This window comes from Ceratosolen solmsi, unplaced genomic scaffold, assembly GCF_000503995.2.
Source record: "Ceratosolen solmsi marchali unplaced genomic scaffold, CerSol_1.0 scaffold4, whole genome shotgun sequence".
Lineage (NCBI taxonomy): Eukaryota > Metazoa > Arthropoda > Insecta > Hymenoptera > Agaonidae > Ceratosolen > Ceratosolen solmsi.
Genome location: NW_011948449.1, coordinates 894,435 through 907,397, shown reverse-complemented (window position 1 = coordinate 907,397; position 12,963 = coordinate 894,435).

The window sequence follows — 12,963 nt, the reverse complement described above, 5'->3', positions numbered from 1 at the left end:
AGGGCAGCAATGACGATGCTTCGTTGCCAGCTAAGTGAGCCGCCGCGTGGATATATAAGGCAAGCACGCGGTGTGCCTCGTTCTCATGTTGAACCACCCTTGCTGAAACTACCTCTTACTTAACTGCGCTTGCTGCTAATATCTTGCCGTGACCCGATCTGACCCTCTACCAGTAGAAGCCATGGCACGAGTTTCGGTCTACCTTCAACAGGACCGCCATGGAACGGTCGGTACTTTCAACAAAGCCGCCACCACGGAACGATCAGGCCTTCGGTTTTGTGCGCGTATTCAAAAGGCTTAAAATAAAAGCTCATTGTAATTCTACCTCGCGCTCACTTGACTGTTATTATCACTCAGTGTTTTAGTATATACTGTGACGACGACACCCGGCCGCATATTCGGCAGCCTACTTAAAAATACACGTGCATTATTAAAAGGAAATCAGTAAGAACAGGTAGTAATTTAACAGTGAAGCCAATTGGAATCGTAATGAAAAGGGGCACACCAGCCACGCAGTAAATCAACATAACTTATTCACTAAATTAAAGAATTGAATTGAATAAATAAAATTGATTTTACATATGTTTTTATAGTAGACATCTCAACTGATACATTGTCTATAATATATATATTATATAATACTACTTTTAATTTTTGATTAGTATTCATTAGCTACTTATATTAAGTTTATTAAGAATGAACAGAAATATTATTTTTTGAATCCTCTCTATATTTATTAAAAATCCTATTATGACAAAATTTTGTAATGGCACAATAATTTTCTTTTATTTATTATACTAATCAAATGATTTTACTAATGAACTTTATAATATTCCAAAAGGCACTGTTGTCATAAACTGATTTTATTGATTAAATTCACTGTAAATCGTTTAGGCCACTCAAAGAACATATATATCAATCGGAAAAGATAACGGAAAAACCTTATGTAATCGAAGTGTTAATAAGGTAAGGAAAAAATAATAATTTGGCAATAACGAAGCTATAAAAAAATATAAGCACAAAAATTACAAAACAAAAAATCTCGGCAAATTTAAAACCGGCATTTTCTTATACATATTTTCTCATTTATATTTTCTAATCCATTAAATTGAGCTATTTCCCATTACCCTGCACTGCTAGAAAACCTTTGTTTTATTACCAGAGTATATATAATCTGAATATTAGGTTTATCGAAGTATAGAATATGTACATTTAATTGTATCTTTATTAAATCCCTATATAGCTCATTATCTTTTAGAAGCTTTTTATCAATGTAGAAATTTATATAAACAGTAGTAGGGAGATTAAATCAAATTTAACAAAAACTCTTGAAAAGACTCGGGTAGCTTTTATATATTAACATTTATTTAGTTTATTGTATCTTTCATATATAAAATAAAATTCTTCCTCTAAACAAAGGTAATGCGCATTCTAAAGATTAATTGCTTAATTAATATAAATTAATCGAATTATTTCATAATCATCTACGTTAATAGAGTTACTAGTATTTTCAAAACTATTGCAATTTCCTGAAAAATGATAATAAAAGACCCAAAAGCAAAAAATTTAATACTATTCTAAAATACGGAATTATACGGATGCTGTTCTAATATAATCATAATTCAAATAAAAGAAGAAAGAAATAAAAGTATACTGAGAAGAGATTACCCTACAATTATGCTTATTTATCCAGCTACCTTTTTATCTACAAAATATTGTAGTTAATTTAATTAATTAAACTCTTTAGGTGGAAATATATCACTACTAAAAGAACCAACATAAAAATTGAAAAAAAAGCTTCGACGCTTAAATTAAATTTTACTCGTACATAAAATGTATATTCTATGTATAATAGAATTTATAAATCTTGGCAAATGCGTCACGAAAAACTTACCGATTCAAGATAAAATTAAGATTTTAACTTGTTAAATATTATCGCAATTAACATAATAGGTAAAAATAACGCATCTCTGTTAGTCCTACAAACCATTATTATTAGATTTCCTTATAGATATAAATAACAATTGAATAAAAATTATGCAAATCTTTAACTTCATACATAGATAATATTAATATAAAATTAATGAAACCGCAAACTTTAGTTTACTTCTTTCTACTTAATATCGATTAAAGGTTTATAATTTTAATGAGATTAATTGATACATTATGAAAACTACTTTCAGCATAAATTTCAATAAAAAAAATTTTTTTACAATTTCATAAAGAATAAAACAATCGATAGAATTATAAGCTTTGGCAAAAAAAAATCTGTGTAAATTCGTAAATCTGTTTCATATTGTCAATATGTGATATAAGTTTCCATATTTAATGTAAATTAAATGAACACATCACTCCATCATCTTTTTATCCTATTGAGCATATAATTCAATAGTTGTTCGCATTATAATCAACAAAAAATTATCGTGTTTTTTAGACAAATGACCTCTATAGGCACATTAATAACAATAAACATTTTTCAATTCAAAAGTTCAATTACAAATTTATGTTTCAACACGCAAACACGTTTTGCAATACGCTGAAAAGAGAAACAATAAAATAATTATAGAATTATAGAATAGGATAAAAGTTAAAATACATAAGAGTGCAGCAAAGTGGGAGAGGTTCCATAATAATTTTAGAGCCCTTACGACGAGAGGCTCAAGTGCAAACTCGTATAATTTTTTTTTCCTTTTTTTTCTCGCAAGCATCCTTAACAATCTAGGAGTCTATCATTGCAATCTTCTCAGTGTAATAAGATTCAATTGTTTCTAAAATTTTTGCTAGATAAAATCTGAAGCTCAAATAATCATAATAATTAAGAATTCATTAAAATGGAGCAAATAATTACAATGTTAAATATTTACAAGCGTATATGATTCGACTAAAAATAATTGGAATGTGTTTCGTTCGAATAATAATTGATCTTGTAAAAAAAAGGATCGTTGAATAATCGAATAATAAATTTAATAAAGAAAAGCTAACACTTTATTTCAATATTCAAAATTGATTTGAGAATTCATTAAATCGGATCACTAAAAACATTAAATTCTATATTTTACCCTTTCACCAATACAATAAATGACCAAGGATTAGAATAAATACTTAAAATTAAAAAATCTTCTTAAACGAATATATTATATTCTTAATTTACTGTACAAATACGTTAAATGTTGAAATTTCAGTCTACAATTAATCAACAAAATTTTGAGATTGTATTTTTAAGCTATTTTAACTTGTTTAATTTTACTATCGTAAATTCATATTTATGAACTGAATATTTGTTCGCTTTTTAATTAAATTGAACAAATTGGAATTCTTTTGTCTGATATGCATAAAAAGGTACGATTTAACTGTTCTTTTACCTACTCGTAAATCCTCACAATATGTAAATAACCATATTAATGCATTAAGCAAATGAATTAAAAAATACTATCTTTCCTGAGGATATTACTTTTTATTTTCTCACAAAGCAGCAATGCAATTGAATCAACCACAATATTTATTTTTGTAACACTGTATCTTGCTAAAGATTTTACGAAGCACAAGTTCCAATAAATTAACAAGAATTTATATTAAATAATTTAAACAACAATAATATCGAATCTATTTTTGCAACTTTATAACTTTGCAATTATAAATTTATAGTAGGAACAACGGCTTATTACAAATTTCTAAACCTCAGATAAAATGATGAAGAAAATACATTAGCATTATTTATGTATCTCTTATAGATATGTTCTTGGAAACAAATACATTTTATAATAAAATGGGACATTTTTTTATTTTCTTCATATTATTACACATCAATAATATGAGCAGATTAGCGAACTGTATATATCCTTAGATTTTTTACCAATAGTAGTTTGAATAAATGTGTACGAGTGGTTATTCCAATTCCGAACGTAAGCTACATCCGTATATGTACAGTAGTACTTTCATGCTTTGACCAGACGTTAACGCCTGACGCTATTCATATTTTCTACTTAATCTCCATTATAACTAAAAAATTCTTCAAATGGAATAACTTTTGATAAACGCTACTTGAAATGTTAAATCATTGATTATGAAAATTTCAAGTTGTAATAATATATTCATAGCCATAATGGCTATGAATCTACGGGAAACTGCTAATCGTAAGAATACCTACAAATGATATATAATTCAATTTTCCTTATCAATTGTTAAATTTTACATACGGTATAGTAAAGTATAATACATATTTATTTTATTTATTTTATTTATTTTAAGTGTGTAAATTTATGAGGAGCATATTAGTCTTATTAGAATTGAATCAACATCAATATATAACTTCTTTTTTATTTTTATCGCTTTATTTAGAAAGATTTTGATTTATTAAATTTATTTAAACATTGTGATATCATATGAATAAAAACAAACATTAATAAAATAATAAAAAGATGATAAATAAATTGATTATTTTTATTAATTAATCATAGATAAAAGAGCATATATTAAAATATATCTAGAACATAACTTTTCTACTATTCTGGTATTTTCTAAATCCTAATCTATACTAATCGACATAGAAATAGTATTCTTACTCATTTTTTTCTATTTTTATCATTCACGACTAAATATAGAGATGAATTCAATAAATGGAAAGTAAATAGAATATACAATGTTTATATCTAGTAGATTCTAAACATTTTATATAAAATACGTATTGATGTAATCATTCAATGACTAGACATTCAGAATATTTTGATGAAAATGATATATTAGTTTATAAAATTTAATATTATTTTATAAGATTTAATAAATGAAATATATATTGTTTTATGTATATAGAACAAAAATTAAAATAAATAGTTCGCATTATATTAAATTTATTAAAAATTAATAATCTAATTATTTTTTAAAATATAATTTAATAATGTTACAATGTTTGGATAAATTGAATTTAAGTTATATTTAGCAATACAAATTCCTGTACAACGCAACGATCTCTAAGCTTTTAAATCACTTAAAAATGAGTTGTGCAATTTATGTGATAATCCAAAAGCCTTAAACTATCATTCGGATATCAATTCAAAATACGTAATTAGCGCTGGTCATTTCAAGAGAAAAAGAGAAATAAACAAAATATAGAGTAAAAAATATAGCGTATGGTGGCCTGAGAAACCAATAAGATGAAAATACGTTACTTTCGAGGCTAAGATTAAAGATTATTGCACACATTCAAAATTGACAGCTGATATTCTCCTCATTATGGAAATTCAACTCAATATGTCTAGTCTACTGACTGATTCGCTTCTTTATGTCGCAGTCAATCGACCGTTTCATTCACCTTCAAGACATAAATATTATTTTCACAAGCTGCTTTTTAATTATCGTACCCTAAAAATAATTTTAAATTAAATACTTTGTATTTAAATTTCAACCATTTCAAATTGATTTTAATGGAAGTTAAGTTAATATTACTTTCAATATTATAACATTAAAGATATTATATTTTAAAGTAATAAGTTTCATAATTGTATATTTTATATTAATAATATTATTTAATAAAAAATACAGATTTCACCTAAATACAATATTATTGTCTAAAAAACAAATTATAGAAAATTGTCAAGAACAAGCTGAAATTTCGTTTTAACATTTATTTCATCATAAAAATCATACGTCTTGTTTATAATTAATTGATACTTTTAGTAGGGAAACTTTATAAATGGGAGCTTTGCTTTTATAAAAACTATATGCAGTCATTCGAATTTATGCTGTACAGATATATAGTCAAATAACACATCGATTACATTGAACTAGTTATCATTCGACAAAGATTTGCCATTTCTTATTTTAAGATTATTAATTTTATGAAAACGTTTAAAAAATTAATATTTTTATTACATTGATAAATATTTGAGTATTAATAAATTCGTATTTACCTAGTTTAAACTTCTTTGATTGATTCGAAATTTCAAATTGTAACCTTTATTAACTGCAAGTGCTGATTTTATAAAAAATAGGGGAGCTAGAACAAGCCAATTTAAAATATTTAAAGCACGTAACAAAACAGAATCTATTAAATTTACGGCGATACTTTCTAAAATTTTGCTGTTATACAAGTATTATTATGTATGTATGACGACGACACTTTAAACTATCGATCAATAATTATCATAACGACATATTAATAGTGGGGTATGTATAATCGCTAAGCGAATATATATATATATATATATATATATATATATATATATATATTCAGAAACATAAATGACTAATTATAAATAAATTATTCTTCCTTTTACTTATAATTCAATATTTTTATTCTGAAAAAAAATGTATTTAAAATTAATAATCTGTTTTGAAATTTTATTCGAACGTATTCCAAACAATAAAAAACCATACATCTGTGAACAAATGTAATTTTATTAATAATATTAGTTTGAAAGATTTAATTCAAATTCGTATTAAAAAAATCTATTCAATGAAAAATATTTTATTACCAAAATTACAATAGGCACTAAAAGTTTCCTTACGTAGTTCATAAAATAAAGAGTAATATATATATAAAATATATTGTATATTCAGAAAATATTCAGAATTGCAAATAAATAATTAGTGAATAAGAAATATTATGCTGTGTAATATATTCAATATTACATTTGAACATGTAAAAAAATTTAAAAAAAATATTGCTTAAAACTTATCGTGTATGTATATCCTTGTAAGAGTAGATTTTGCGAAATTCCTTTTGCTGACTTCTATCACTACATTATTTTATTCATTATATGCATTATGCTATTCGAAGAGTTGCTACCATAATTTTAAAAAAGATTATTAAAGCAAGGATTTAATGTCGAATGATGCTTATAATAGCCGACCTTTTTTTCATTGAAACCGTTGGTCTTCATCTTTAATTTTAGATATATAACCGGGTGATTAAAATTAAAATACAATTAGATAAACTAATAGGATAATAAATTTACTACGCGTATATCCACAACGAATAATAAGTTGCAAAGTATTACAATCTAATAAACCAAGTAAACAGCCATCTTTTATTAAATCGTAGTCGAATATTTTAATTATTATATAACGTCATTTTTTAACTTCTTACTTCATATTTCTTAGCTTTTGAAATTTGTCTTGCTTATTTGTTAAACAAAGTCGCGAAATAAAGATACGAATGAACCAATATTATTACTTCTTCTAAAGTATCGGTGATTTCACAAGAATTCTATTATTTCCTAAGCATTTAGTACGGCGTGCACTAATAATGTTACATAAGTACAATTTGACATTGTACCATCAAATATTGCATTAGCAAGAGTTTTGTTTCATAACATCTATTATTATTTTAATATTTTAAAAACGGAATTTCGGTGAACAACAATAAAAAGTTTTATATATTCAACTGATTTAGTAAAAATTTATATAGTTTTAAATTGATTAGGATAATGAAAATTATATGTATCAAATATTATACTTATTTGTTATGACAATTTCAGCAGTACTATAAATTTATTTATTAAATCTTAGGTGTGAGACGAGGCTATGACATAAAATCGAATGTATCATATTTCGAAAACAAATTTGGTATTTTCTATATTCGACTACCTCAAGCTAAGTGTACATTCTTTGACATTGCTATAATAAATGTTTATATACTAAATAAAATATTTTCAACTAAAATTTGCCTTCTGATTTTATTAAAAATCCCACTGGGTTAATATCAACTAATGGTAATGTGCTTCTAAGTATATAGTTTAATAAATTCAATATTACTGCATTAACATTTTATCATTACAATTTTATCAAGTTTAATGCCATTTTTATATTAATTATCTCTTGGATAAGCTTGCAAATATTAATAATTTTCTCTTTTAAAACCAAATTATTTAATTTGAAATATTATTTATTAATATTTTATATCAAGAATTCAGCAATAACATTTTGCACTTTTAAAATAAAGTATTAAAATATTTTATACAATTTTCTAATTAGAACTTGTTTTAGTTTTCACTTATGTTTTGTAACGATGCTACAAGTATTTATAAAAACCATTGATTCTTTATACGATCGTACTTTCTCAATAGAAGTAAATGAAATCGTAGAAAAACACAGAGAAAATAAAAATTATTTTTACTAAAAGTATACTTATTTCACTGATGTAGTGCTAGCAAGCCTTAAACACGTGGTATATTAATTTATATTCTAGTTCAAAGTCATACTAGACACTTTTTAATTATGCGGTAAGATTTTTTATTTAATTTAATCATTTATGGAATGTATATTTCCAATGTTTATTTCTTTATTATGTGAACGTAGTAATATGTATAAAAGTTCAATATCTTCAAATATCTAATTTTTTCAAAAAGAAGCTGAATGGAACAATTTTTACACGGTAATTTTTATAAATACTAGGGGAAATTAGTAAGTTTCCAAGTAACTATTTAAATTTTATTTTATTTCATACTTTTTCGTATAATGATTTTTATATCATCGGTTTTTATATTTATTTCAGATTTTTATAGGAAGTCTTAAACGTTTTAAATAAATAAAAGAAAATAAATTTTCTACTAAATTCCAAAATCTAATCTGTAATGGAGAATTATTTAAATTATTATTAAAATTACCAATAATCAAATTTTTACTTTTTTGGGTGTAGAAATATTTTAAATATTTAAAAATCATAATGTGGTATTGATCAGGCAACCCATAATATCTTGTTTTGACTCACTAATTAATTGCATATATCATGAAGCTGAAAAGTGTTTTACATGTAGTGAAAGAAAACATAAACAACGTAATATAGAAAATATCAGATACATTTTACTATAAATATTTCCTCCGAACTCATTGATGTGTTAAACCTATCTTGTTTTCAAAAACAGTTTTTCATTGCAATGCATAGACTAAATACTATGTACAAGCTAAAGCAAATTAAAATTCTATTCAGATCGATTTAACAAATTACGCCAACTATTTTTTTTATTTCAGCGCACATTTGTGCTGATTTATTTTAACATACATACATATAAAATTATAATGAAATCATAAATAAACTATAATAATACTTTAAAGTGAAAACATTCGAAGTAATCAAATTGTCTTTTAATGAAATCTGCTGGTAATTAAGTAAATAAACTTTTCAAATATAAGATTTTATTGTGCATAGATTATCAATTGTAACTAGACTATCAGTGAATTAATGAAAACTATTTTAGTGTTATACTTTACATGATAAATACGTTGCTTACTCAAAGCATTACTTGCAATCGCAATTAATACAAAAGTTATATTTAGAATATACTCAAACGATAAATATTTGATATACGTAGATTTTTGTAATGGTACACGCTCTACGCTCGCATTATATACTAATTATTAAGCATTATAGAAAAGTTAAGTATATACAAAATTATATTACAACGTTTTTCATTTAATTTATATTAAATTATTTTATAGTTACATTAAAAACTTCAATAATATATATATATATATATATATTAAGATTTAACTACAAATTTTCAAACTCAATAATTTAAATAAATACTACTCTAAATAACAAACGTTAAAAAATATAAGAAAGGTAAAAAATGGGGAAATGGAGAAACAAAAGGGCAAATAAGGAAAATTGAGCGACTGGTATTTAACGATAACTTACCCAAATGAGATCGCATCCTCATTCTCTTTTTCTCTAAATCACTTTTATTCTGAAAGTCACCATATACAGAAGTACTTAGATACTGTAGGCAAAATGCTCTGCACAGCTTTCACTTAGTTATCTTCATTTAAAATATAAATGTAGTGACAAGTATAAAAAATCTGTTGTTTTATTTCATAAGAATTCTTAAAAAATATTCGAAAGATAGATTACGTAAGTGTTCCCGGACAATTTCCTTAATTGAAATACTCATTTAACGTCAATGCATTTGAAAACTTAAATAACTATAAACTAATACACAAATAGACAAAAGGCAATTCATCCCAATCCGTATTTCCAATGTAAATTAATCCATTTTGCATTAATATCATGGTTAATTATTCTGTTATGGTGTAAAAAGAAGGATATAATATAAAGAAAATCAAATTAAACGTCGCCTTTCTCTCTCGCTCTCTCGCTCTCTCTCTCTCTCTCTCTCTCTCTCTCACTTTTTCTCTCATTTTAGCTCTCAATAAATTTATATTATCGTTCTTCTTTGCGAGATTTTTGATATTAGCTAGGCTTAATTTAATTTGAATGTTGTCTGTGTACAAAAAACAAATTGAGATAATCATGAAAGGACTTGAAAAAAATAGTAATCAATATTGTTCTTAAACTATACAACTTAAAAGTACGGAATATAGAAATATGCTACATAATACCACTTGTTTTACAATTTTGCTTTCGCTCAAATTTTAAAAATTTTTGCACTAATCGCGACATTCCATTTTATTAATAAGGAATTTGCTATACATACATTCAGTGTCTATTACCTGAGAAAAAATATTTTCTTGCTTCTACTTTTATTACAATATTTTATTTTAAAGAATATATATACTTCGTTACGTAAATTGAATTTTCATAATAGTTTTTGGTTTTCATAAAAATGAAACGTAATACTATAAATAATTTAAACTGTTTTCAATTGTTAATATTTCTTTAAATACTTGACATCCAGACTTTTATCGTGCATCTATATAAATATAACAAAATATAAACGTTATTTGAAATTACGGTACAATACGTAACGAATTAAAGTATTGTTGTTAAATACTTAATTTAATGTCCTTCTAAAATAAAAAGGCTTTACTAATATCATAAATTCCATTAAAAATATAATAACTAACATTTAACTTTTACATATTTTATAATTAATTATAAAAAAAGTCACATTTTTTCATAAGGTAGACAATCATAAAATTAAGAACATTTGTTTACATAGCTAACTAAAGTGAAAAATATATTAAATAGCATTATTACTTTAAATTACAAATTAATCAAATTATAATTAGTAATTTCTCTGAGACAAATATACAATATTTATTCACATTAATCTGGAAAATTATAAATTAAGTATTAAATATTTTTAAAAAATCAGCATAATGTAGACTTCTAATATGCTTAATATCATATGAAGCATCAATGAATTCTCTTTCGCGTATTAGAAAATAACTAAACAATTAAAAACATTTAGAAAAATTATATCAAGATAAGGTTTTTCTCTTTTCAATCAACTTTACCAAACGTCCTACAAAACGATTATACGTCATAGTCAGAAGTGTACACTTTAATTTTCAGTCCTTACAAATGAAGGCTTTACTGTTTGCACTCGGAATCAGTATAAACTTAGCACAACTCAATCTAAAATTAGTAAAACCATTTTTTCGATGAGCTCTCCCTCTGCTGTAGTTTCGTTTCTATATTATTGCACGCGTCTCGACTCTTTGACAATTTTATCCTCTTGTATGACTAAACGCAGCAAAGACTCATGCATGATTCTTAGCTCGACCCAACATTTTCTAATATTAAGCCGCAGAAGTTTCGCTAGTACCTTACAAAGTACAATATTACTTTATGCTCGATGCTCCCTTTTCATTAACTGGAAGCTTCGGAATAAGTGCGCATCAGTTGTCACGTCTCATCCGAAAATAACTAGTGATACTACGGTGTAGCAACGATTTTCCCCTCTATTTTCCTAGAATTTTTGCCTGCGGACTCATACACCTAAAAGAAAAGAACAATCGATTTCCAAAGCTCCAATGCTAAAGTTCTAAATATACGTTGTTAATTTTACTGTAGTCGAAAATATTTTCATAATCAGTTTACAGATATGTGTTTTGCAGAATGCTTATAATTATTAAATATCTACTTAACTCTATTATATGCATAAATGTTTAATTAAACGTGTAAATAAAGACGTATAACTATTTCTACCAACATATATAGATTCTATTCATTAATAGTTTACACAAATATTGCTACCTAATTACCTGGTCATATATTTATTACAAATACAGTATTTTAACACTGAAAAAGTACAAATTAATACTGTAAAATGTATAAAATATATCTATATTGTATATCTAAAATATAATAAGATCAGTTTTTACAAAAAAATTTTGTCTATTAAATATTTATTTTATTGAAGATATATAACCACATTAAATTTGTCTCTTAAAATTTAGCAATACCAAAACAACAATCGCTCAAAATAGACAATAGTTGGTAAGAAAAAAGAAAAAAGTAATCGCTAAGTAAAATGACATCAACCTAAATAAAAAACTAGTATTTAATGAATAATCCAATTGAATAAAAAGTCTTATGTATATTTTCATCAGTCGACCAATCAGTTTCAATCGAAACACCTCTTTGTCTCAAATCATTTTACACCATTAGATTTTCCTTATTTTTGAGTTTCGATATTCTTTGCGTGAAAAATTCTGACAAGCAGACGTTTTCAAGCATATATATCACAATGAGTAAATACTTTATATGTATTCCAAAAAATAAATAAATGAAAAATACTTTTTCATTATTGAGGACTCACTTTTATTTAAATAATAAATTTAATATTATATTTAACTTTTACTATTTCCCGTATTTTTTATTTTAAATTTAAAGCTCTGATATCCCTTTGGATTTAAATTACTTTACATATATAGTGAGCAGGAGAAATTATATTCACTATTAATATATTTTTACATATATGGAATTAATGGAAGTAGGCGTTTTAATGAACTAAAATATGTAAAATATTATAAGAAAGTATTGGAAATTACTTACTTTTCGGGTTATCATTGCATTTTCCCTTCCTCTGCGAATTAGATATTTGGCGACTCTTAATATTGGAACTTACGTTCTTCAGCCCTGCAATATTAATATAAAAAATATAATAACGTGTGATAATGTTATACCTTTTCATTTGATGAATAAATCTATATCCGCATCCATTTCAATAAAGAATATATATATGCAGAGAGAGAGAGAGAGAAAGTAGTTATCAACGAATA